Source organism: Cylas formicarius, unplaced genomic scaffold, assembly GCF_029955315.1.
Source record: "Cylas formicarius isolate icCylForm1 unplaced genomic scaffold, icCylForm1.1 PGA_scaffold_6__28_contigs__length_40554024, whole genome shotgun sequence".
Taxonomy (NCBI): Eukaryota; Metazoa; Arthropoda; class Insecta; order Coleoptera; family Brentidae; genus Cylas; species Cylas formicarius.
Genome location: NW_026844347.1, coordinates 8,118,639 through 8,145,122, shown reverse-complemented (window position 1 = coordinate 8,145,122; position 26,484 = coordinate 8,118,639). Strand labels below are relative to the sequence as shown.

The window sequence follows — 26,484 nt, the reverse complement described above, 5'->3', positions numbered from 1 at the left end:
ATCGGAAGATGGAGTCATATCATGTCGGCTAGGTGAGTAGCAAAACATGAAATGTGCACCATTGAAGGACTCTTTTAATCATGTTGCAGGTAGCTAGATACCGCAGACGGCGAGTGTTGCCAAGTTGGTTTTGAGGGACTTTGGTATTTCTCCCATTGCACCCGGCCTGTTATGCTGGATAGTGCGATCGGTCTGAACAGTTCGGTCTCAATACATCCTAAATCAAGCACGGATTCTGGTGAGTATAGTTAGTATGGACACTTCTCTTTTAGAAGTTTAAGGTTGAAGGCTATTTCCAGATGGACTATCTTGGCTACTCCGGCAGCCACTAATGAGATGCTTAACATTCTCATGACCCTCTCCACATCTCGTTGTTGTTACTGTCGGGTCTTTAATTATGTGTTTAAGATAAGAAATGGAATATTGGAGAAGGTGTTGCCAACGAACACGCATGGATAGAATACGTAACGCAGAAATCAAGAGGCAAATGAATGTAGAAAAAGACTTATTAACTACAATAGCAGAAAAACAGCTTAAATGGTATGGTCATGTCAGACGAAGTGACGATAGACGGTGGATAAAGAAAATCACAGAGTGGAGCCCTATGGGACGTAGAAAGAGAGGAAGACCCAGAAGATCGTGGAGGGATGAAATAGATGAAGCCATGGAGGAAAGGGGGTTGGAAGACGGAGATTGGAATGACAAAGATGAATGGAGAGTCTGGTTGAGAGAGGGAAAACGGCGCGAGCTGTAACAAACCCCATATATATATATATATATATATATATATATATATATATATATATATATATATATATATATATATATATATATATATATATATATATATATATATATATATATATATATATATATATATATATATATATATATATATATATATATATATATATATATATATATATATATATATATATAGATAAGACCGAATGGGTATGACTTGATCCTGAATTACACACATGAAACTCTCAGTCTCGGGGAAGAGGTTGCCGTTCGTTAGCCAGCCAATTGATGCGGGCTTGTCAAGCTCAGCACTGTCAAGTAAGTTTAGGTATCTGCCGTGTAGTTCCTTTCCTCGCCACTGGGTTACGAGCTTCAAAATTTAATACTGAGGGTCGCACCAATAGTGTGTGTCCTGCAACATGAGGGGTGCAAGTGATCTATCGAGACTTATCACTGCTCGGTGGAACGCTGAGCTCTCGCTTTTCTGCTGGAAGTATTTCTGCAGCCGCTTCACCTGGGTCTTGTGGCATATTCGCAAATCCGAGAATTCCCTGCCTCCGATGTTTCGAGGTAGATGTACCCTCTCTCCCAGCTTGTGGATGGTAAGCGCGGAACTTAGTTAGACCTGTCCTTAAGGTCATATTCAGATCGTCCAGCTCTGTCGGCATCCAATCGGCGATGCCGAAGCTGTACGCCACTGCAGGGACGGCGTAGGAATTGACTGCGGTCGCCATGCTACGGCCTGATAATTTTGTTTTTAAGATGTGTTTGGCTCTCTGTTTGAATTTCTCGGTGAACTGCGCTTTGACATTCTTAGAGTCTATTCCTCGCGCATGGGCAAAACCTAGGTGTTTATAGGTTTCAAATTTATCCAGGGACGTTATTTCACCACCACCACTATGTTGTGTAAGCTGATGGTCGTCCATCTGGAGCCACTCTCCTCTATGAAGTCTGCCGACTTTACATTTCTCCAGACCGAATCTCATTTGAATATCATTCGAAAAGTTCTCAATGCATCTGAGCTGCCGTTATAGCCCTTTTTCGGTGTCCGAAAATATTTTGAGGTCGTCCATGTACATTAAGTGGTAAAGCTTAAGTTCTTTATTAAGTGGATACCTATACCCTTGTTTGAGATTATTGATAGTGGAGGAGAGTGGGTTTGACGCTATGCAGAAGCAGAGGGCACTTAGAGCATCGCCCTGGAAAATACCTCGTTGGATTCTTATGCCTATTATTATTACTATTATTATTATTATTATTAGCAAGAAACTCTTTTCTCTATGGTGAAGATCTTCATATTCTCTAATTTCGACACATTTCCATTGTTTTAAAAATATTGTTCCTAATTTGATTTGCAGCAACATTAATTCGCATTAGCTATCTACTTCTGTGACATAAATAAATTATGCATATTAGCCCAAAGTTGATAATTTGGACAATTTACTGTGGTAGCTTTGCAAACCTAAGTTGGAAGTTCTAAACGATTTGGAAAGTTATCGGCAGTTCTATATTTTAAGATAATAATAGTACATTTGGATCATTATTTCATATTATTTCATAATAATTTATAGACAAATGGCGATGTGAAGAGAAACTTACAATTGTTTAAGTAATATTGGTGATATCTGCTAATGCTGAGGATTTTCTTCAATTCTGTTTCCCATAGTCCCTCCTTTTCTCTGAGATCGCTTAAACTATATATATTCAGCAAGATTTCTATGTATGTTAGAAAATACTTTCCAATGTGGTTGTCGTGTTTGTGGAAATCATGTGTTATTATTGCAATGACTGCAATTAAATGTAAATAATTTAATTTTATTTAAATTTTAATTTGATTTTTGATGAATAAATAAATGAGAATAAAAAAATCTGAAGAGCAGCTATAAATAAATCAGCACTCTAATAACTCTAAATTCTAGATTGGGATTAGAGATAAACACATCCAGAAAGACCAGAAAATTATCCGCATTCCCATCAACGGAACTACCCTTCACAGAGAAAAGAGTAACATCTACCAAGGTAGAGAAATAAGTTCTCAGCTGGATCTGTTAAACGAGGACATCGAGAAATCGAGAAATCACCATCACCATACTATGTACTCCTCTGCCACCAGAAGTTTTCCATCTCCATAAGACTTCGAACATACAATGTTATATCTGGACTCTACCCTTGTGTGGATGCGAACCATCCAGAACATGAAAAAAAAACTAAACTTATTTGAGGAGAATGTTGCGAGTGAGTGGGGACTAGTAAAACATACAGCACTAAACCGCAAGGTGCCAACCTCATGACAGAAGGCATATAGGAAGAGAATATGTGTGGTACTCCGTGAATTTTTTATATTGTATTAATTGTGTTACAGGGTTTCTTGCGCATATGATAAGTTTAATGTTGAGTAGCAGTTTCTTACTCAGTTAGATTTTGATTCTTAATCGTTTACTTATGCCTAATAAAAACTACTACTTTTGTTATTTATTATTTTGGACTACTTTCGGGATCGTTTAATAAAAAACTCAATACGCAAATGCGATCACTTTCCGTCTACCACATGCCGCGTTTCCAATAATATTTTGTAGTTCCTCACGGACTAGCGGTGGAAAATCGGGAAATCCTATATATCATATCGTGTCATATGTTTCTTAGTGGATAGATGTCTTGTTGGTTGCCAAGGGAATATATAATAACATATCGCGTTTCAAAGGCATATGTTGACGTGCAGTGTTTTGCGAGGCATCAATAATAAACTCAATATCCTTTTCCCGAAACACATTGCGTTACAATCGCTTTGTTATTATATTCTCGCGATTGTCAGAAATACACTTTAATTCGCCTGTATATATAGTCAATTTGCAGACGGACTTAAACAGATTTTCTGAGTACCGCAATCCGAATGAACCCCACTAAAAAGTTTATAAATGTCACTACATAATTTAATGGAATTCAAATGTGAATGTAAAATTAAACAATTTCATTAAAACGAGTTACTGTCTTTAAAGATTTAGGGGTTATTCTGAACTCTTAATTCCATATAGAGGCCATCAGTGGGAAAGCACTGCGTAATTTAGGATTTATTCTCAGAACTACTGAGGGCTTTAAGAACCCAGCTTCTTTAATTTCATTATTTTGCAGTATGGTAACAAGTGTGATATTCGTCAATAGTTTGCAATCTCTCATAATTCTGGAATTTGCAAATAAAATTGGCTTACGCTTTTAATTTTTTGAAAATTTTATAATAATAATTTACGCTATTATTGCTTGCAATAACTGAAGTCCAGGAGAAAGTCTTTTGATATTATCTTTGTTTATAAGTTAGTAGGTAACCTTAACGATTCGGGATTTTTTGCTTTTTAATGCTGCCCTTATACTCTTCGGAACAGATTTACTTTCAGTGTCCCCGCTCAACTAATTATCTTTTTCTACTCTGTAATTATACACCGATCTAGAGTGCGGAAAGCGTTACTTGTTCAACGGATCCGTGCCACTTTAGACATTTCCGAGATATTACGCACGGGTTTGGGAGCAATCGAATGTTTTCGGAGATTTTACCGCACTAGTGACTCAAATGGAGTGTACGACATATAATATACTATTCCTCTTATCAAAGATCGTAGTAGTATTGACATACCTGAGAATAATGTAAGAGCTTTTAAAAAACTTATTACAACCAAAATTTTTAATTGATTTCACTGAGATTGCTCTTAGCACATTAATTATCTTTGTTATTTGCCCTTAGAGTTATTTTTTTTATATTAGCGATATTTTTAATGTTAGAATTTTTTGTGTGCCTCAACCGAATTGCTGCACTATAATTACCATACAGTACGTTGGTTAACATTGTTTGCATAAATAAATTAATTAAAATATGCAGCTCATATTTCGTGATCCTGAATGCGCCCATACCGACGGGGATAACTGCTATTTGCATCTATTTTTTTTATTTGTCAGAAATTTTTATTAATAGAACACACCTACTAAATATTTTGTAAAAACACAGAATAGTTTTACACGCAATCAAAGCTTGAATCGAAATGGAGCCCGCAAAAAGTGACAAAATTTACTGTGACGTCATGATGCGTCACACAATCGAGGTTAAAACGTATAACGCATAACTCATATATGTCATCCAAACCATAGAATCCACAGGTAAAAGAGTTTCGCAATGCAAGGCATTTTTGTGTGACTTCATATTTTTAATTTTTTCCAAGAAAAGTAATTAATGGGCCCTATTGGAATAATATCAAGAAAAAATATTTCATATTAAAGCATGGACTATAGTTTACCAGAAAATGTGTTTAAAAATATAGACTTAAACAAACACCGAGGTGACTTGTTCAAGTTCACAAATGTGTGTGTGCATCTTTATAGACCTCGCTGCCCTAGGTCTTTTATTATTCCAAGACGATGCATATCGTATTATCAGAAATTACTTTTCTGTTTGAAGAAGTTTGCTGAGATGCTGGTAATTAATGTTCAAGATGTTGAGTGTGGTGTTCCGCAAGGCTCAGTTCTTGGTCCGAATGAGGTTTTTTTTTTTGAGGGAGCTAGCTGATTACTTTAGTTCCAGTGAGACAGTCAAGAAATAGGCTACAACTGGGAAAAAATATTTTTTAAGTTTTCAGTTCGACTGTAATTGCACTATTTTAGAGGTACATAAAATTACAAATTCTACAGTTCTAAAAATTTTGTATTCAGATTTAGTGGAACTACACGTTGATTACCGAAATTTTGTAGGTAGATATAGACGATTAAAGAAAACAATTTTCAGAACGCGGGAAAACTTGACATCCAGAGGAAATAATAATATATATGAAGTTCCATTTAACAAAAATAAAATTTTTACTATTTTTAGGTCGGTACAGGAATGAGCAAGGTTTTCAACCGAATTGATAGGTTTGTTATTGGTTAATTTGTTACGGGGTGATTTGGAAAGTCTTCGGGTTTTCAATTTTGTACTTTTAGAAAAAGATGGGATGTCGTTCTTGCATTTGTTTCATTCACAAACTGGAAAAAACTCCAAACTTTTTCTTGTCATAGTGATTTATAGACAAATGTCGATGTGAAGAGATTAAAACATCATCCTCAATTCTGTTTAGGCACTCCCTCATAATAATCATTTCCCATAGGTCTTTCCTTCCCCTTAGATTGACAAAACCATCCATGTTCTGCTAAATGTCAATGTATGTTAGAAAATATTGTAGAATATGTATATTATGTGTTTTTCCACTCTCAAAGAAACTGCGAACATTCCATGTTGCTATCTTTTTGATTGTTCTCGATCATGCTAAATATTGAAAACACATGGAGACAGATTAAAACATCCGTAATAGAAGTTAGTCAAGCCACGCTGAAAAGTACCAATACTAAACACAAAGACTAGTTCATCGATGACATCCTGAATTTAGTGGACTGCTGATGATCATATAAAAAAAACCTACTAGATACAAAGCGATCCACAAATAAATTAGCATGAATCTTTTAATATGTACAAAAAAATCAAACAGACAACTAGTCAACGTAAAAAGGGCAACAAAAACAGTCTCATGAATGATTAATATTCTTAGTACCACAGAAGAAAAATTACAGGAATGGAAAAAATATATTGAAAATCTCTTTGGAGACAATACAAGTACTTCACACAATATTACTCCAAAAGACGGACCAGACGAAATACAGATAGAGGTCGTAAAAACGTTAGAAGAGGATAGCGCTTTCACGCTTATGTTAAGTTTGCTAAGCTGCATATACAAAACTGGAATAATTTCTAAAGATTGGCTTAGGTCAACTTTCGTTGCTCCGTCAAAGTAATCTAACTGCAGGTATTGCAAAGATTATAGAGCGAGCAGTTTAATGAGTCATGTATTGAAGTTGGTATGGAAAATCAATCATTCCAGGAAAATGTTGGTATTAATCAATTTGCTTTTAATAGTAGTTTCGGTACAAGAGAGGCGCTGTTTAACATCCAGGTTCTCATACAAGGATGTCGATATGTGAACTTTGATGTATTCAGTATGATAAATTAATAGAATACTGAACAATATAGGAATGGACGGTCGGGACATTCGGATAATAGCCAACATACACTGGAACAAGACATAAGAGTTAAAAGCCAGACATTTGAACAAGTGCCAATTATGAGAGGAGTTCGACAAAGATGTATGCTCTCCCCCTTTTGTTTAATTTGGATCTACGCTTAAATATAAAGAAAACCAAGTAGATAGGCATCAGCAATAACAAAATCATAACTAATAATTTAACAGATATCATCGTAAATGGAGACATAGTGGTGAGAGTGCTGGGTGAATGAAAAGTGCGACTCAACTCAAGAAATTAAAAACAGAATAGAGCAAGCAAGAACATCGTTTAAGAACATGCAAAATGTGTTAACCTACAGAGCAAATTCTCATCATTATTCAACATTCTCCTCTAAACCCAAAATAAATTTAGGTTTAGAGGAGAATGTTGAAGAAATCCTGGGTGGGCGGACTGACGAATCAAGCGGTTCTGCAACATATCAACAAAAAAAGAGAGGTACTTAATACTATTAAAAGAAGAAAGCTCTAGTATTTTGCCCACGTAATGAGAAATAAAATAAAAGGAAAAATAAAGTGAAAACGTGGTCCTCGTCGCCGAACAACATCTTGGCTCAAAATATCTGCACTAAAATTGTTTTCTGGAGGGAAATCAGTACAATTTGTATTATGCGACATGAAATTACGACTATTTGTTATTATCCAACTAATACATTCACTTCCAATATCGCAAAACTGTTTAGCACAATAATTAAATACTGCCAAGTGTAAATGGCAAGTTCAAATTGAGCAATTAATTTTGTCGTATGTGTGAGAACTGCCAAGTGATATTAATAAAATTGCATGTTGTGCCACATAATTGGTTTAGTTGTAACCTTGCGATTTAATGAAATAAGTTTCGCTTTGGCGGCATTAAAAGCCTCCGACATTGAACGGACAAAAATAATTTAATATTATCGGCGCTGAGGAAACGCTGTCGATGCCTCGCTTGAAGAATGTGGGTACAGGCTATTTTTTCCTAATTTATGAGACTTTGAAATCAAGCGGAATGTACATGAGAGTCACGTTATCTTGCGACGCACACCATCGAAGGTACTTATTTATATCGGCTGTTATTTATTGCTCGTTCATGAGTGAAGTAATATACGACTCGAGTAAAATAGAGCGGATGATATAAATTTTTCTTCGATGACGTAATAACAGATCAAATTTAGATAGGTTTAATACATACAGAGCTGCTGGGATGCTTTACGTAAGTTGTTGGCACAAATCTCTCGAAGTATTCGTTTGTTCATGGCGTCAAGTAATAAAACATATACGAACCTTTAACCAGCCCATTCTACCTGAATGAATGACAATAAAGCATTAGTAGTGGCTCTGTTATCATTTTATCTGGTGTGTAGTATGTGAAAAATGATACAAGAGCATATCTTAAAATCAAATTCATGATTACCCTATTAAAAGTACGTAATAGTGTGCTTTTAATCTAGCCAAATTGAAAGCTATTTGTTATTTAATATTTCTTTATTTGGCATTGAAACCGGAAAGCTTTGCCTTTCAAATGTCCGATGAATCCATAAAGGAACTGCATCGCAAACTATCCCAATTTAACAATTTTTGTCAATAATATCGACATAAAAATTACAACGGAAAAATGAACATGCAACCATATTTTTATCTGCCATAGGTCTCATTGAATTGTAAAATCGCCAATACTAGTAAATTATTGAGGATTTTAGAGTAGGGAGTAGACAACAATATTCTATTCACTAAGGATCGGTGAAAATTCTGCACTTTCTTTTAGTTTGCAGATTAACTTAACTCCAACACTTCAAGTCAGGAAGGTAAGTTGAGATCCCGTAGGATAATAGGATCTATTAGTGTATAATTCCTACCCATTGCTTCACCTCGCGGGAAATAAGTTGGTTACTCACTGGATAACAGTCCTAAATAGTTAGGTATTCGAAAACACCCTTAGAGGAACCAGAGCAAAAAAATCGGTAACTAATGACTTTTTTAAAATTTTATGATGTACCTACGTAAAAAGTCTTCGGAAAAGTTCCTTTTATATTATAAATTATATTCCTATACCTAAATAGGTGTCTCAAGTAAAACCAAGCTACTGTAAAAATTTTTTGTTGTTGTAAGCACCAATCTTACATTAGAAGAAACACGTATAAATGATGTTGCAATAAAACTACCTGAATAGCATCTACTGCGTAGAGAAGCGCTTGGCAATGAATATTCTAATATAACAATTTAAAACATGTAGTGCAGGGTCGGACCGTGGACAGAAATTAATAATCAAAGATATTTAAGTGAGTGTATTGTAAAATTTATTGTAGTCGGAGACAAAAATTTGATTTGAATTTTCGTTTACTACATTGTTATTGTTAAATATTGGTTTTTTATTGCTCTACGTTCCTTTCCATCTTTTAAGTACTATAAAATAAATCTGAAAAAATCTCATGAACTTCTTAAATGAAAATAATTCAACAATTGGAAGGAGTTGGAAGGCCCAAACAAGAGTACTGTTTCTATCAAAAATTTAACGTTCTTTTAGATTTTCAACATGTTTTAACCATAACCACAAAAAAATCATTCGATCTATCTAAATGATACGCTGAAACTAGCGTTTTCTGGGGGCAACATCCAAATAAGTTCCAAACTCGTAATAGTCATGTCAAGAAACGTAAAACTACCAATTTTAATTATTATGGAGCTTATGAATTACCCTGATATCTGGAAATCTTTTCGTAAGGATCAATATTTTCCACAAAAAGATTCTATACAAGACAATAATTAGGTCTGTCTACTTGTCAAAGATACAAAGCCTGTATAATGGAAGCTCTCAACTGGAATACATTATTGCAAAAGCGAAAAATGTGTACTTTGAAATTATATTCCACACTTTCACAATGTTTTGTTTAAGTTGCTCAACAAACACACGCCCTTTGATTAAAATTGAAATTATTCTGACAGTAACGCCAAAGTTGGTAATAAACAAATTATATTTTCCGAATTCTGCTCCTACTTTCTACAAAGCCGCTCGCGGCGTGTAATAAAACTTTGAATTTCTTTTACACTTTCCGGAAAACTTTTTAACGTATTCATTCTGTTGCACGAACGGGAGAAGGTCATTATCAAAACGGAACAAAAAATGGAATCAGAAAGAAACCTGGGGGTCGTCAAGAAAATGAATATTTCATTGGGATCTTCTAGGTTCGAATGAAAAGTGAAGTGTCAATGACATAAAATATGCGCCAGTGGAAAGCCTTTAAGTCCATTCGGTGCATTAACTTTGGTTTTATTAGATTTCTGGGTGCACCGGGTCGAATGTATATTAATGAGTTAACGCCACCTTCGGGGCTCTCGCGGATAAATTATTACAGATATTGCATCTTGACCATTGGTGGTTAAAGTAGGTGTTGAAAGATCATTAAACCTAAGAGACAACATTAACAACAACCGATTAGGAAATAAATACAGGATGTCCCCCAGTGCCCCATGGCCAGTGAGTATATGGGCAAAATTGTCAACCCACAAAAATACTATTGAAGTTTTTGTTGCCTGTACTCTTCAAAAATTCGTTCCTTTTGTTCGCTTCAACTTATTTATTTATGACTTTGACAACTTCTTTAGACCTGCAAAGCATTAAATTAAATTTTATATGGGTCGACATTAAATGCATTGGATCTAATATAAAAAATGTCTATAAGTTTATCTTGATAATAATCAACAATTAATTTGGTTATTATTTTAATTCCGTGCCTTTGAAAAAGCCGAACGAAATTAAATATTTAGGGGTCGTGATAGCTTTTATAAGTAGGCTTATTTATAAATTTATCTTAAGATTTTGTGTAAGAACAGAAGATCTAAATAATAGCACAAGAGTTAGAGATGTCTAACTAAAAACGACAGGGAGAGGGCCCATAGCAAGGAGGAAGACTTCCCATGTGATTAAGCCATTTTAGAATTTTAAAATATTTTAACACATTTATAGCAATTGATTTTCCTTAGCTGCTTCAAAAGTTACCTACTTACGTCGCTTTTCGGTTTGTTTAGTTGACCCAATCGAAAAATTTCGTCAACGGATTTCCCCTTTCACCGAAACTTTTATTTATTTATTTAAGTATGCAACGGAAGTTCACCGTAAACATTTTTACAGCTCTTTTATGCGAATCGGAAATTACGAGACTTTTCATACTTAGCGTTTTAACAGAGATTTTTAAAAGGGAGACCCAAGAGAGATTGGGCAGCGGAAATTGAATACATACGTGTATCGACTGAGTAAAGTCAGTTTCAAAATGTATGGCAGAAATATTTTCCGCTTTGGAAGAAATGTTATTTGAAACGTATTACTTAATTAATTCAAGTTTTCAGAGGAGTATTTTTACAAACAAACTGAATAAATTACAGTCCTAAAGGCATTCCTAAACGAAACTTCAAATGTACTCCAGAATATGTATTTTAAGACATCTTTGGATACTTAATAGACTAGATGACCTTTCATGTACTGGGTTTTTGAAATATGTTTATACACCCATATGAGACACAAAAAAGTAGCAAATTCCAAAGTTTTATGAATTTTATTAAACTTTCATACCAAACATTAAAGATTCGCCTTTTACAGTTTACTCATACTACTATTACTATTATGTTAAGCTGCATTTATTTGTTTCTACTCCCGCGAGGGTATGGGAGCGTATGGGAAGCGACGCTTTACCGCGTCAGTTTCGTTTCCCACGAATCGTAGCCATTTCGGAGATTTCCGGGATTGTACCGCACGGGTTTGGGAGCAATCGGATGTTTTCGGAGATTTTGCCGCACGGTTTGAGTTTTGACGTTTGTAAATTGTGTCAGTGAATGTATTTGTGTCGTTCTTGCAAAAATGTATACAAAAACTAATACACGGAAAAATGTTATGCAATTTATCAGACAATTTAAATACTACGTGCTATAAGCTATAAGCTATAATTAAAATATACTGGACTAATCGGTAAGTACAGTGACATTTATAATTAAACTTTCCCAACAGAAATTTTACATATCGTTTGCATGAACTTTAGTGGTTTTTACAGTTTTGTACCATTTGTACCATTTTCAAATATCCAAGTGTTATCAGTACAAACAAAACAAAATTGAAGGTTAGGACCTGCTTTTCCTTGCTTATACGATTTGACAAATTTCATCCTCCTAAACGCTCTATCCTTGGATGATTTTTCTTCAAATTCCAGTCTTTTTCTTTAAATAAACTACTTGGCGATCAATTGTAAAAGTTATATAAACAACATAACGTTTTAAAATTGTGTTTAATCTGTTGTCCATACGACATATCCAATAATACATCTCTCTCTGTCTAACGTACACAGTTAAAAAGAGACAACAATAACAGAACCGTTTGGAACGATAAACGAATATATTTATTGGCAACTGGTAAATATTTTGTTTGGATGGTACGAAATGTAATAATCCGATAATCTGTTATTATTTTTAATTTATTAAATTGTGATTTTTTCGTGATGGTCGTAGAAAAAGTATAATATGCAACACGTTTGGTAAACTTTTTATCTCACTCGTTTATTAAACACTCGCTCCGCTGCGCTCCGTTCCAAATAAGCTCGTAACTCCAGTGCCGTTTAGCACACTTGTATAATATACTATTAACACGCCGTTGTATAAAATTGGAAACATAAATGCAAGCTTGGACTTCTACATTTGAAATAACAATTAAGGAGCAATTAGAACAACCGTATGTTGATCGCTAAACAGTCCAGATATACACTTGACTTTTTTTTTAATCACCTTGAAAACGGAATAAAGTTTTTAAATCTTCATCAGTATTTGTTTCCAATATTTTTACTGTTCTAAGTTATTTGTTGTATATAAGAAATAAAAGAGAAAATATGATTTTCTTGTTCGATGCGATTGAACCTGTTGTAGCTGGCAATTATTTTTTTAGGCATAAATATCATTTTCAAAAAATTTGGACCCCTATATTTCCAAAACTAATTAATGAAATGGTGCAAATGTAATATAAGAATAATATAAGAATCTAAAATTTGACCTGTTCCATTTTTTTTAAAACGTGCGACCAAAAATTCTTAAAGTCCATTAAAAATCTTTTTTTTTGTATTTGTTACTTGTGATATTGTAAATAGAAAATATATGTTAGTGTCAACCAAAGAACTTTTGCTTTTTATTTCCTGGATATTACAGTGGTAAATATTATCTATGCAGGAATTTGTCCTGTGGCATGCAGTAGTGTTTTGGAGCTCTTAAACCTTCAGCTCAGAGCCATCAATTTTATTTAAATTATAGTTTGAGGATCCATTGTATGCTCTCCATCTCCCCACTTCGCATTCAGACCTATAAGGTACTTTCATAAAATGCAAACCACAGCATCAATAGTGTAAGCGCTGCCTGATGCTGAGTGGATGTGAATAATCTTAACAACAAATCGGCGAGAACCAATAAGCTAATGTCATAATTCCTATTAGAGTTCTTAGATTTCTGGTCGGCAATGGAGCCGGGATTTCATTGATCAACAGCTATTACCCTTGACAACTGTTTTCGAAAGATTTTGCCAAGTGGACAACGAGATGCATATTTAAATAATAACGATCCAACTGTCTAGATATCCACAGATATTTAATAATTATAATTTTTAAGTTGGTTTACTTTTTTAACTTCTGATTTTAATCTCTGGTATTTATTAATTTATCTGTTCCAGTTCTGCTGAAATTATCATCTTTCACGCAACCGCTGTTCTTTTCCTCTCTTCCTTGTCTACGATACATGTTTGTATAGGTATTATGAAATGTACCGGGTCACTGACATTCAATGGTAGCTCAGACTTGCACAGGGAAGCGCAAAATAAGTTTTTTCTCCTAATTTATACTATAATTTATACCGCCAAATCAAAAAACGATATATTTTGACGCACACTTTACCACCCAAACCAGTCAACAAGTCATTTATTTTTAACCTTGTTGGATATTCGGGCGACCTATGCCGTGTAAATGCCATTTTATCTTTTAATAGACAACAGACTAAAAAGCGTTTTACTAAAGTTCCAAATTCAGTGACTCCGAGATAATTAAAACGAGTACTTATTTTATATTAAATTAATTTTTGCGTAGAATAACACTGCGAGAAAAATTAAAACTCCCAGGCGAGTTTGTATTTGGCGACTATAATTGAGTTTCATTAGTCGCGCCGCTCTAAATCTTTGTCAGATGTAATTACAATAATTATGCGTTTATTTCAAACAGAGGACAATTACTCCGTAGAAGCAGAATGCATCAAGGCTACCAATTAAAAAGTAAATTATTGCAATTACGGTAGTCCTCCGCTTGCTTTGTAGGAACGTTTCGCAAAAAGTCTAATTGGTTAGAAACTTCGGCATAGTTTAACAGAAGTAAACGCCGCGTTATCACAAGTGAAGAAAATTTTGAAAAACTAGCAGACTATGTGTTACATACTCCTAGTACTCTATTTTTACTGATCTATAATCCCAGTATATGTATAGTGCTTACATAGATAAATGGTTTTAGTATGTTGCAGTGAAGTGTAGGACTGTGCCGGACTGCCGGATTTTTGTTTTTCAACCTTGAAATATACAGAATGCTTGTGTCGTTTTTGGATTAAAATTGTTCAATAATATCAAAATTCTTTAAATTCTTATGTTTCATTCAACGTTTCGATCACAATGTGAATCTTTATCAACAATCTATAAGTACAAGTATAAAATAATTGACATAAATGAATTGTTAAGAATTTATTTTATCGTCGGTTTATTTTCTACACTAAATTATTATTGTAAGAAAGTTGGTTTTATTTGAAATTTAGGTTATGTTATTATATTGGTGTGTGACTTGAATTTCAATATTAATGATATTTTTAATACTTTTTTCAGAGAAACTTTCACAGGCTACTGTAATACTATATACAAAACTTCTGCATTCCTCCTGCGTCGGTTTTTGTTGAGTCGAATTTGCTGACGTTTCGCCAATCATTGAATAATTACGTAAGTTTTAAATAATTAAAAAGGAGTGTAAATTCTAGTTAAAAAACATTCTTAAAAAACCAATATAAGGTACAACTTTCACAACGCTAGGCGAATAGGCTTAAAATAAATTTAATAGGAGAAATTTATTCAAATCTAATTGATCATTCAAAAGGATATTCGATTTTTCTGAATTTGTTAATCTCCAAAGCTTCAAGCAAATTGTACCCTTACTTTCAAAAAATAAAATTAGAAAATCTTAACTCAAACGATAATTATGTTCTCTTAAATGAATTGCATAGTTAGAATCCAGCTTTTCATTGACAAATGAATCATGATGTCCTTTTATTTGTTTACTAAAAATTGTCTTAACTAAACATAATCTAAAAATAGCTTTTAATACTAACAAAATTAGAAAAAGTATTAATTAAAAATAATATTCTAATAAACAAATTTTCTTGTAATTATCGTCCCAAATGCACCAAACAGAAAGATATTTCAGTAAACAAATCGTAATTTATTGATTAATGAAAGGGTTCGATTCCAATTACAACATTTTTTAAGAGAACGTCATCATAGTTTCACCAAAGATTTTCAAATTAAATTTACTCGAAGCTTTGCAAATTAACAAGTAAATAATTTGCTTTTAAATGATCATTTTGAGTCTAATTACGTGACGTTATTAAAGATGGTTATTAGCTGGAATTTAATGATTTTTCCTGCTTAGTTAGAATTTACGCTCAATTATAAATTACATAGACTTGATGTGTGATTGTGTGTACATGTAGATGAATTTTGTTAGTTAATAACGACATATGAAAGTTCCAGTAAATATTTGATTTTCTAAAAAAACGGTATTGCTAGCTTGTGTGATGTTAACTTTGACTCACTCTACACTGATGTTTCTAGATTTTCCGCTTTATTTGCTGATCACCTCTTTTTTGTTGTTCTTTTTTAATAATTACTATTAATATTTTTGGTTTTTGGACAGCCATAAGATATAATTAGCGCTCTGCTATTGTGCTATTGTTTGCTTTTATTATATGTATTTTCTATAATTGGGTTCAAAATAGAACCGTATTATTATTATTATTATCGCTTTTTCGCGTCAATGCTATCAATTAATATTTTTACCATAAATATTTTAGGTCATTTTGTACTTGCTTTCTTCTTTATAAATGCAAATTAACGGTGGGATTGTGAAAGCGTTAGGATATAAACAATAGGCCACTTAATGCCGCGGAAAATGGCGTCTCCATGCCACTTTTTCCCTACTGACAAAAAATAGCTTAGGATCTTAAGAATTCCCCCGCAGCCGCCGTAAAGCACCTCTCCTTCCAATTTTCCCAGATTAAAACCGACACGCTAATTGAAGCCATTGTTCTTTTTTTTTACTAAATTAGCGAGGGGTTCGCGGTTTTACATAAAAAAATAAATTATTTTCTTTTTTAATTTGGCTCGATCTCTTGGGATTAGCTTTTTATGAAGTTGGAAAGAGCTACCTACACGCAGTAGTATCTCCGCTTAAGCACGTAGAAAAATCTTCAAATCTTTAGGCACACTCGGTTTACCCTGGTCTTACCGGGAACTTCGTTAATCTATTACGGGAATAATATAATTAACAGAAAAATATTCTCAAGATGTTGACAGATATGGGTATACCGGGAGTTTTTTCAAATTTATTATTTTAAACAAAGTTTAAAGTTTAAATAACAATATTATTGTTTTTTGGCGTATTTAATAACTCACTCTCCTTTTTTACAGTGCCGTCTTCATTGTTCATCGAAGGTGGGCAACATTCTAGGCGACCGTCTTACGGTCTTGAGCAGTTCGAAATAGTCCAACCTCTGATATTTTTCAACCAGGAATGTTTCATCCTACTTATGCCCCGTTTCCCCTTAATATTCCCCTCCATTATCAATATGACTAAGGTAGGCTATTTTACTGGGTTTTACTAGTTCTCTGTCATACTGCGCTCCCTTCGGCACCTCCTCTTTCGTGATCGGCGCTTTCCAAGTATTTTCAGAAGTTTACATATTTCAAGGGCTTCTATTCTGTTAATGTTGTTAAACTTCACAATCATACAACAAAACTGGCTGTACATAATACTTCATTAATCAGGTTAAACGTGCTGTCTGCTCGATTCAGGATTTAATTTTATTTTCTGGATCAAAGTTGTTACTTATCCAGGTCACCAAATATTTTCATTGTTCTATTGCTCTTCCCTATATATATTAATATGAAAAATATGTTTTTCTTGTTAGTAGCAGCATGCGCTCGCGGTAGGGCTTCTGGACTATACGTCATTACCATTTTGTCAGTATTCCTGAGGTTGTAAAGCGTTATACGCTCATCATCATCATCTTAATCCCTTGGTGTGTGTTTATTGCCCCCGTTAAAAATACGTCCGGACTATAAATTAAATAACATTAACAAATAAAACCCTTTTACATCTCTTTAAGTTTGCATTTTTTGGAATCGAAATGCATTCTGGCCTTCGCCTTGGAATCACACCGGTGGAATAAGCCTTATTGAATAGTCGCACCTGTGTGTCTATATTTTCTTCTTCTATATACTAGTTATTCCATGCTGTCGACATTCCGAAAAATATTTTAGGCTATTCTACATAAAGAATTTTTCTCTAATTTAAAAATTATGTCGCTGATTCAAGATTCACTGATCTCATTCCGTATGTTCAGGATATATATACAGCCGTAGTAAACGAAGCACAAGTAGATTCGGTTTATACAGATTTCACAAAAGCTTTTCACAAGGTTTCTCATATGTTTCTTGATTCTTGATTATATTTAGTGAGAGCTTAAAAAATGAATTTCTTAAAAAAACGACCTTTGTCAAAGAACTCGGGATGATGTTAGGCTCCAAGTTATTTCAGAAATACATTATAAACGCTAGTTAGTAAATCAAATTTCAACCATCGTTCCATTCAAATTTAACCTTTCTTTGAAATAAAATGCCTCTCAGGCCAAAGTTGGAATATTTGTCTTTGGTAAAGAATCCAATGAATTTTAAATACATGGATGTAAATTACTTTCAGTACGAAGAACGACTTCGGTAGCTTCAATTAAAAAATGGGGCTCGAGAAAATCGGTTTATAGGTACTACTTATACACAACCTATTCTCTAATAACCTGTAAACACCAGTTAGGCAGTAAACTTCCAATTAGTACTTTAGTCACATATTGCATCTAAGTCTTAATTCTACTAGAAAAATAACTCTTGCTGTTTTTCTATGATTCCATATTGATTTTTGATTGATTGACTATTTAATTTTCAGAAATAGAAATAGGATAAATTAAATTAAATTGAAATATTTGTAATGAAATGTTATTAATAATAATACACACCCACACTTAATATATACCTATATTTAACACTTCGCGATTTATTTTAACGTTTTCAATATTTACCTTTATTTCTGTCTAAGACTATTGCTATAATATCAGTTGACTATGACAAATTTATTAGTCAATAGGGCAATTTCGGTAAAAATAATGGCCAAATTTTAAATTCACAGAAAAATTAAATAAAATTAAATACCCAATTACTATATTCACTTAATTGACTTAATTACTACAAACAAACTTCTCTTATTGTTAATTATTATTGTGTAGTAACAAATGTTTAAAAATATGCCTTACTCTTTTTCGTATATGCACGCGTTGCGAATCCTATTTTCCATATCTTCTGGTATTGCAGGGAGATTCGCACAAAACGAAATCTACTGGTGTTAAGTCACATGATCCAGGGAGCCATTCAATGAATCCAGCTCTACCGAATAATTTCTGTGGTAGTGATTACTTAAAAATTCTTTAATTTCTCGATGGTAGCGCGGAGGAGCTCCTTCTTGCTTAAACCCCCATGGATTAACAGTTGAATAATAAAGCATTCTTCCGCCTCACCCAAATATGAGTGATCCACCCTTAAAAATAATGGCGCTATGGTAATTTTTTTGCAATTGTGAAAATGAAAATATTGGAATAAAATGTTACGTGTAAGTATGTATTATTATTATAAAGTGTCATTTTTTGCATCTTGTAGGGCAAGTTAATAGAGCGAGAAGTTAGTCAGGAGTGCGTACTGCCACCTGTTATTGAATTTATATTCGTAGATAATACTTTATCGGGCCCTTTGGGAGAGAGAAGAAGGTTTTCGACGGAAAGTGCTGAGCGCTTTCTTTTCAAAATCTTCCACTAATATATTTGCGATGACTGGTGATAACGGGGAACCGGTAGCGGTTCCTCCTATTTGTTTTTAAATTTCAACGTTGCACGAAATATATGTTCCAGGTAAACATTTTTCATTTAAATTGATTAGATTTGATTCTAGTTTCTTGAATTTTAATATATCTGAAATAATGTTGACAGTTTCAGGAACTTTACTAAAAAGCCATCTAATGTAATGATGCAATAATCTCAATGAATTGAAAGGAATTAATATAGAAGGTAGATATTTTCCTAGAGAATATGTTTTTCAAGGATTTTTCAATTATTGAATTCCTTAGATGACGTAGGATCTTTTTTAAGTTGCTGACCTGTGAGAATATTATGAACTGTTTCATGATAGTCAGTTGTGTTTAGCGTAGCAGCAGCAGGAGTGAAAATTGCCATTAACAATCAAACGAAGAAAAACAAGTTATAGGAATGAAGAAGGAATCCTGGCTGAGAAATATTAGAGACTCTACCGATATGAGTGTAGAAAAGATGGTCGACAACCTTCGTTAGGGGATGACACTACAGGAAGAAGAAGTTAATAGAGCGAAATTTTGAAGGATTGCATATAGAAAAAAATTGCAGATACTGTTAATTTTTGAATCAAAAAAATAAAAATTATACACGGTGTTCTATGTGACATAAAAATGCGGCATAATATGATATCAAAAATTACCTTTTAGAGTCACATCAACTAGAGTTTTAAAATATTACATTATGCATCAAGTTTGTTAAACGCCTCTTTAGTCACTAGTTTATTAGACGGTTGACTAAAGAAATTTTACTATTATTTCGATCATTACTTTATAGTTACGTGTTTGCAAAACAGCACGAAACATCCAAAATTGCTTCCTGGTTTTCCAGTATAAAGAAACTAACAAACATTGTTGTTACATCATTTTGTTCATGATATAAACGAAAACCACAGCAAGGGTAAAGTGAACACGTTTCTGTGTAAGGAGGCTCCCAATCGAAACAAAATTAATCCCCTGGGCGCTAAAACTTAACGGAAAACTTTCTAGCGTAGTTCAAAAGAGCACAGCTTTGGAGTAAATTGATTTCTCGACTCGTCCGGATTGTTCGATAGATTTTGGTATTTAACTTTTATTTAAAGTACTTTCAAGCGGAATCTTCCATCAGCTTGCATTTGAATGCTCGTGAAAAATTAAATTTGGGAACCGGCGTGTGAGCACGCCATGGAGCAATCTTACTTGGTTAGCTCATTACAATACAAGGTGATTAGACAGTAAATGACTGCAATATATAGGTGGTCTACTCTAGTCTGACATCAAGAATGTGCGTATATGTAAAAAATCAAGAACGGCAAATTGTTGAAAGCTAATTTAACCTTTGCCTTTCAACTCTAGGTGTTAACGTGGTTATTTTTAATTTATTAAATTTGATTTGAATACTTTCATATTCGCTTTTCTGGGATCTAGCAGTGTTAAATTAAAGATAAATGTTTATTTTCTTTGAATTTGTACTGGTTTGGAGACAAATGGAGCATTCTCGAATCACACGATATAAGATTGTGTGGTCAAGTCAATTCTAAAAACAACTGTCGATTTGAATATTCTTCCAATTGTGTTAACGGCCTCTCAAATTTGTATAGTATATCTTAGGAAATCTTTCAGATTCATGTGTTCTCTCTCTCTCTCCTCTCTCTCTCTCTCTCTCTTTCTCTCTCTCTGTCTCTCTCTCTCTCTCTCTCTCTCTCTCTCTCTCTCTCTCTCTCTCTCTCTCTCTCTCTCTCTCTCTCTCTCTCTCTCTCTCTCTCTCTCTCTCTCTCTCTCTCTCTCTCTCTCTCTCTCTCTCTCTCTCTCTCTCTCTCTCTCTCTCTCTGAATAAATTAATACTTTTAGTACAAAGATTTCAAGCTGATATTTCCATTAATGAAACGATTAGCAATAATTGAAAGTATTAAATAATTACTCACAATCTTAGTTAGATAAAAATGGGAGTCAAAACATGATGTTAATAACTTTTGTAAAATCAGTTTACATAATGAAAAATCCGAATGACAAGATAACGAAAACATCATCTAAAAATCTTTTTCATAGTTTAGATTGATTTCCATCAATTTCCCTATAGAATTGTGTTTCTAGACATTCCCAGTAATCGGAAACCAGACCTAACTATACGAAAACCAACTCATACTGATCGATAAACGCAATATCACATCACAATCGATTAACTGGTTAATTCTTTGATTTTAAGGGCAACATCGCTGTCTCAATCCGAATCTCTTAACTAGGAATTACACATTTCAACCCAATTCTTCTCAGAAACAATTATCATACAGAAAATACAGAACACAGAACTACTAACACACTCAGTAAGTTACCCTCTTTTCTGAAAATTCTGAAAAAACAAAACAAAAACATATACATGAACAAAACTAATTAAAACTATATTCTGCACGTGTCTAAAGTGTTTCAAGATCTACGATCCGTTAAAGATAAAATCAGTCTAAAACAATACCAGAAATCAGTCAGTCTTCGAGAAAGAGACCTTCAGTTTCTCAACATCGCGAAACATGACACCAGATTTTATTCGATAAAACTATATTACTAATGCTACTAAAATAATATTACTAATAGAAAATATGATGACACTAAGTATATCCTACCTAATAATGATTACTTAAGTACATAAGTTTTTTGTATAACAGTTTTTACTGTGTATCGTACCATCTAGCTCACTTTGGGTTATTCAAGTCCCACTACTACGACATTCTTATTTAAAATGCCTCTGAGGAAATTTTGTGATGAGTTTTATTAGGTTTGCTGCTTCTCAGATATCTTGATTGTTTAGAACATGTTTCAGATTTACTTCTATTTTTTAACATTGGGACACTCATCCATTTTTTTAAAATCCGTTTTGACAATGATCTATCTATCTAAAGTTCAATTTTTCGTAGCATTTTGTATATTATTTTTATACACTATCGGAGAAAAGTAAACCAACAAACATATTTTTTTAGTATTTTTTAAATAAAAAAAATGGTTCATATTTTTTGCTAGTTATGATAAAATACTTTCCTTGCATAGCAAGTAATTTTTCACAACATTTTGGGTGTACTTTAAGTTAGTTGGTGTAAGCTAAATAATAATTAATATAAAATTTGACGAAAATGAAGGCGACAAAAGTAAAGCAACAAATTGTATTTAACAGTGTTTTATTTTATTTCAAAAAGTTGTATTTAACAGTATTATAGTGTATTCTATTTAAAAAAAAAACATTAAACACACATTTTAGTACAATAATAATAATTAAAATTATGCCTTAATAATTTATAGAATATCTATTATTAAGAATTACCTTCTGGCAACGGCGCGGCATTGATTCTATCACGTTTTGAGTGACATTTTCTGGAAGATTTGTCCAAACTTCATTAATTTTATCTATCAACGATTGTTTATTTGGAAATATTTGTGTACGAATGCGACGTTCTACTTCTTCCCAGAGATTTTCAATTGGATTAAGGTCTGGCGACTGTGCCGGCCACTGCAAAACTCTAACATTGTTTTCTGCAAACCACTGTTGAACGAGTTGTGAAGAGTGTTTTGGATCATTGTCCTTTTTTCCAGTCATTGATGGTCCAGTTTAAATGCCGGCGTGCAAAAGCCAACCTTGCTGCTCTGTTTCTTGCTGAAACTAGCGGTTTTTTTGCTGGCCGTCTACTGAACAACTATGAAGCTACTAATCTTCTTTGCACAGTTCGTATACCAACCGTAATTTCTGGAAATTTCGGCAATTATTCGAGGTGCGGACTTCCAGGGATCTTGTTGAGCAATTCTTTTAATGCTCCTGTCAGTCAAAACCGTTGTTTTTTTGGGTCTTCCCGATTTCGGCAATTTTTCTAAGTGTCCTCTGTCATTATACGATGAAATTATTCTAGATACACTGTACCGAGGTAACATAAACTGTCTTGAAATATCGGCTTGATTGGTACCTTCCATAAATGCATTTACTACTCTTAGCATTAGGTCTTTTGAAATTGGAATTCCTCTTGGCATAACTAGTCCTACACACAAATGGTTAACTTAGCACAAAATAAACCCAACACGAGTTATTTTTGCATTTACTTTTACTAAAAGCGTTTTTTTGAAAAGATGTTGCTCTACTTTTGTCTGATAGTGTATGTATATCTACCTGTACATCTACTAGTTGTTGGTCTATTTTGCCATATTTTAATATCATTTTCCAAATAACCCTATGGGGGTGGCACGGTTAATAATAATATTTTGTTTCATCATTTTGTACATAGATTTCGAATATATTCGATACTCGAAAATTTTTCACGCTAAACTGGTTATTAAACACTGCGACTGACATCAGCCGGCACGTCGTCGACATCTACCTGATTCGCTTTTGTTTTGCCCCTTACAGTAACAACAGGTATAAACATATTGCTATAATGTAGTGACCCTACTAAATTTGTCCTAAAAAGTGATGCACTGCAGTTGGTTATATTTTCGTAGAGAAGGTGTGGACATTTTGCGCATACGTCACCCCCAATTGACCGACTTGTAACATTGCCGTAATTTTCTGGAAAATAAAATAATTTTTATAACAACGCAACGTCAATATCTTAAATTCGAACATAATTGGCAACACCAAGCTAAGTAATTACTATTGCCACAGAACAGTCTGTGGCCTGTGCCATTGTTGTTTTCATTTTTGGTGTCAATATCTTTTTAGTGTTTCTGTGATAAGAATGCCCACCCACTGGAAAATTTGCGTTCGGGGTCAAAAATGCAAGGAAAAGAAAGTGCCTATACAAGGGTAGTGGTACCCTTAAGTACAAGTTAATTTAAAAGATTTAAAGGTGGTTTATATAGAATTACCACTCACAAACTTGTATAATTTATGCTTTCAACACTTTGTTCATTCACGAAACTACAGCAAAGTGGCAAATAAGAGGACTTAATAGGATCTTGGAGAAACTGGGACGCCTATATATATTTCATTTAACAAACTGGAAAATGGATTTACACAAATATTTATTACATCTCAATTTACTAAACAGAATTCCCTACATTATTAGATACACCTAAGGAAGGATGTTTGCGCAATATGTTTTGGTTCCCAGAATTACAGGAAATATAAGAAAACAATTAAGCTAGAATTTGAATTTTTACTAGAACAAGCATAAGAAATTCCCCTTGCCAACTACAAATCTTTGTAAAAATCAAATTGCCTTTTTACTGGACAAAAAACTACAGAAATAATTACCGCAAAAAATAGCTACGCAGCTATTCAAAATTTGGGATATTTTATTGATAGGTCAGGTAGGTAAGTGAATACTGGAATACAATCACACACAATTTGACACTGATTAAATAGAAACAGGTCCTACCAAAAACTACTTATTTCGTACATCTGCTTGTTGTATTCCTGATAATTTGAGTAAAAAAATATAAAATATGCAGAACTTGAGACGAAAAGATCTTGATTAGTCCCGGACTATTTTCCCAACCCTTGATGGCTCGGGAGTAGACTATGTTCAGGTAGTGTCATTCAATTCAACATTGTATGTTTTAGTTTTTTCGGAAATGGAGCTGCCAAGGAAGCCAATAACTTTAGAAGAGCACCCATATATGGGGATCACATCATTCCTTTAATCTATGGGAGGGGTGGTAAACGCATAGATAAAGTAGGAAGTACAGTTGTCTTTTAGGTAGATATTGTTGTCAGTTGTACATTGGGTTACTTGTTTTCAGGTCATTCCAGTTGTCGATGGTACTTGAGAGTCCATATTAGAGTGCCCAGTGGTACCTTATTCTTCCACATCCCTGACCTTTCAGAAATATTGTTTTTTGGTTAATATATTACCAACTTTTTTTCAGTCCAAAATATTGATATTTTTCTTGCAAAATTTTCATTGTTTTAAAAATTCCACACATAATTTGTAAACGTAAAAATTTTCGTGTATATCTTCCCATTTGAACAAAAGGAAAATTTTTGGGTTTTGGGGTTTATTTTCAGCAAGTCATAATCATAATTTCTTTCCTAAGTAAAACTAGAGCAGACACCAGCTGATCTTTAATATTCAGCGGTAGTCAAAACGATATTACAAGTTACAGAAAAGCCCTGCACAAAACCATCGATCATCAGTTTCTAAAAAGAATTTAAGCAAAGAGAAGCTGATTTAAATTTTGGTTCCAATTTAAAAATATTGAAATTTTTCTTTTAGTTCTTCTACTAATAATTGATAATTTTGCAATTTTTATAGGTGCTAATTCTCTCAAATCAAGTAATATGAGTTTCTTTAAAAGAGTAACACTGAAGCATCTTATGTCGGACGCGCGACTTATTGTGTTTATAGTTTTTTCTTTCAAATAGAGACCTTACTAATTAATTCATCTATTTATTCATTTATATTTTTAATTTGTGCTCGTTCTTTTAATATTGGGCACTATATTTTCTGTGAACTTCAAAATGAGTTAATAGAATGCTATTATAATTAAAGGTAAGTCGTAATTGTGGCTGAAACCACAATCATGTCCACAAAACCACAGTCTTAAGTGTGGAACAACCTGGAACAAACAATTAATAGGATATTTTTCATTTAGACTGTTTTAGAGTGTGTTAGAAGTTTACATTTTTAAAAAATTCACAATGTGTCTAAACTTTCTGCATGCTTATGTTTTGTGGGTGTATAAGAAACATCCATGACCCCAATAGTAGAAACGAAAGAAATGACAAATGAAGTGCTAAATAGAATACACTAATTTTATTAATTTATTAATGTTGGGGTGTGGATCGGAACAGAAAGACTATTTTCTTAAATATGCTATATGTCAGTACACATACACTAAACGAAAATACAGAACTTATCACACATTTTTATTTACATTTTTCATGGCGCTGCACACTCTCCTTCTTCTCTCGTCACAGAACACACACTGTCTTCTTCGCTCCATGCCACATTATTCTTAAGTTTAGTTTCAAATTAAGTCTAACATATTTCGGAATTTTTCGGATACCGTTTTTGTAAAAATATCCGCAAAATTTCCGTTCTTTGCGATATCTATAACGCCTGAGTTATCTTCGTATGCATCAATTGGTTTTGTTAATTTAACATTAAATGTATTCAGTAATTCAGCAATAAATTTTAAATCACTCGCACCTTCCGATAATGCTACATACTCCGCAAATATTGAAACTTTCGCCACAGATCTTTGTTTTGTAGATTTCCAATATATTACATTTCCAAATAATCTTATCATATAAACCGTTGTTGTTGTTGGTTTTTTGTCTATGTTATCTCCAGCCCAATTGGCATCAACATAACACTCAAGAATCTTCACATTATCATTTTTCTTTTATAAATCAACTTTAAGTCGTTGGTCGAATACAAATATTTCAAAATCGCAAAGCATATTTGCAATGTGTTTCATTATAACAATTTTGATATCTATTCAAATAATTTATACTGAAACGGTGTTGTAGCTGTACTAATATAAAT

At 33.4% G+C, this 26,484-nt stretch overlaps 1 protein-coding gene and 1 long non-coding RNA gene across 9 annotated transcripts in view; one reads left to right on the top strand and one right to left on the bottom strand.

The window, feature by feature from the left end:
• LOC132702882 (metabotropic glutamate receptor 2-like) overlaps window positions 1–26,484 on the bottom strand; it is a 410,472-nt gene that overhangs the window by 219,508 nt on the left and 164,480 nt on the right. The gene's annotated exons all lie outside the window — the stretch shown is intronic.
• Window positions 14,157–19,761, top strand: LOC132702885 (uncharacterized). 5 transcript variants are annotated; one of them, XR_009618983.1, is made up of 5 exons: window positions 14,157–14,345; window positions 14,692–14,802; window positions 18,499–19,088; window positions 19,167–19,244; window positions 19,304–19,761. It is a non-coding gene; the product is annotated as an uncharacterized LOC132702885 (long non-coding RNA). The 5 variants fall into 5 exon arrangements; XR_009618982.1 differs by having other exon boundaries at window positions 14,157–14,802; window positions 18,499–18,742; window positions 18,841–19,088; XR_009618984.1 differs by having other exon boundaries at window positions 14,157–14,802; window positions 18,499–18,861; window positions 18,911–19,088.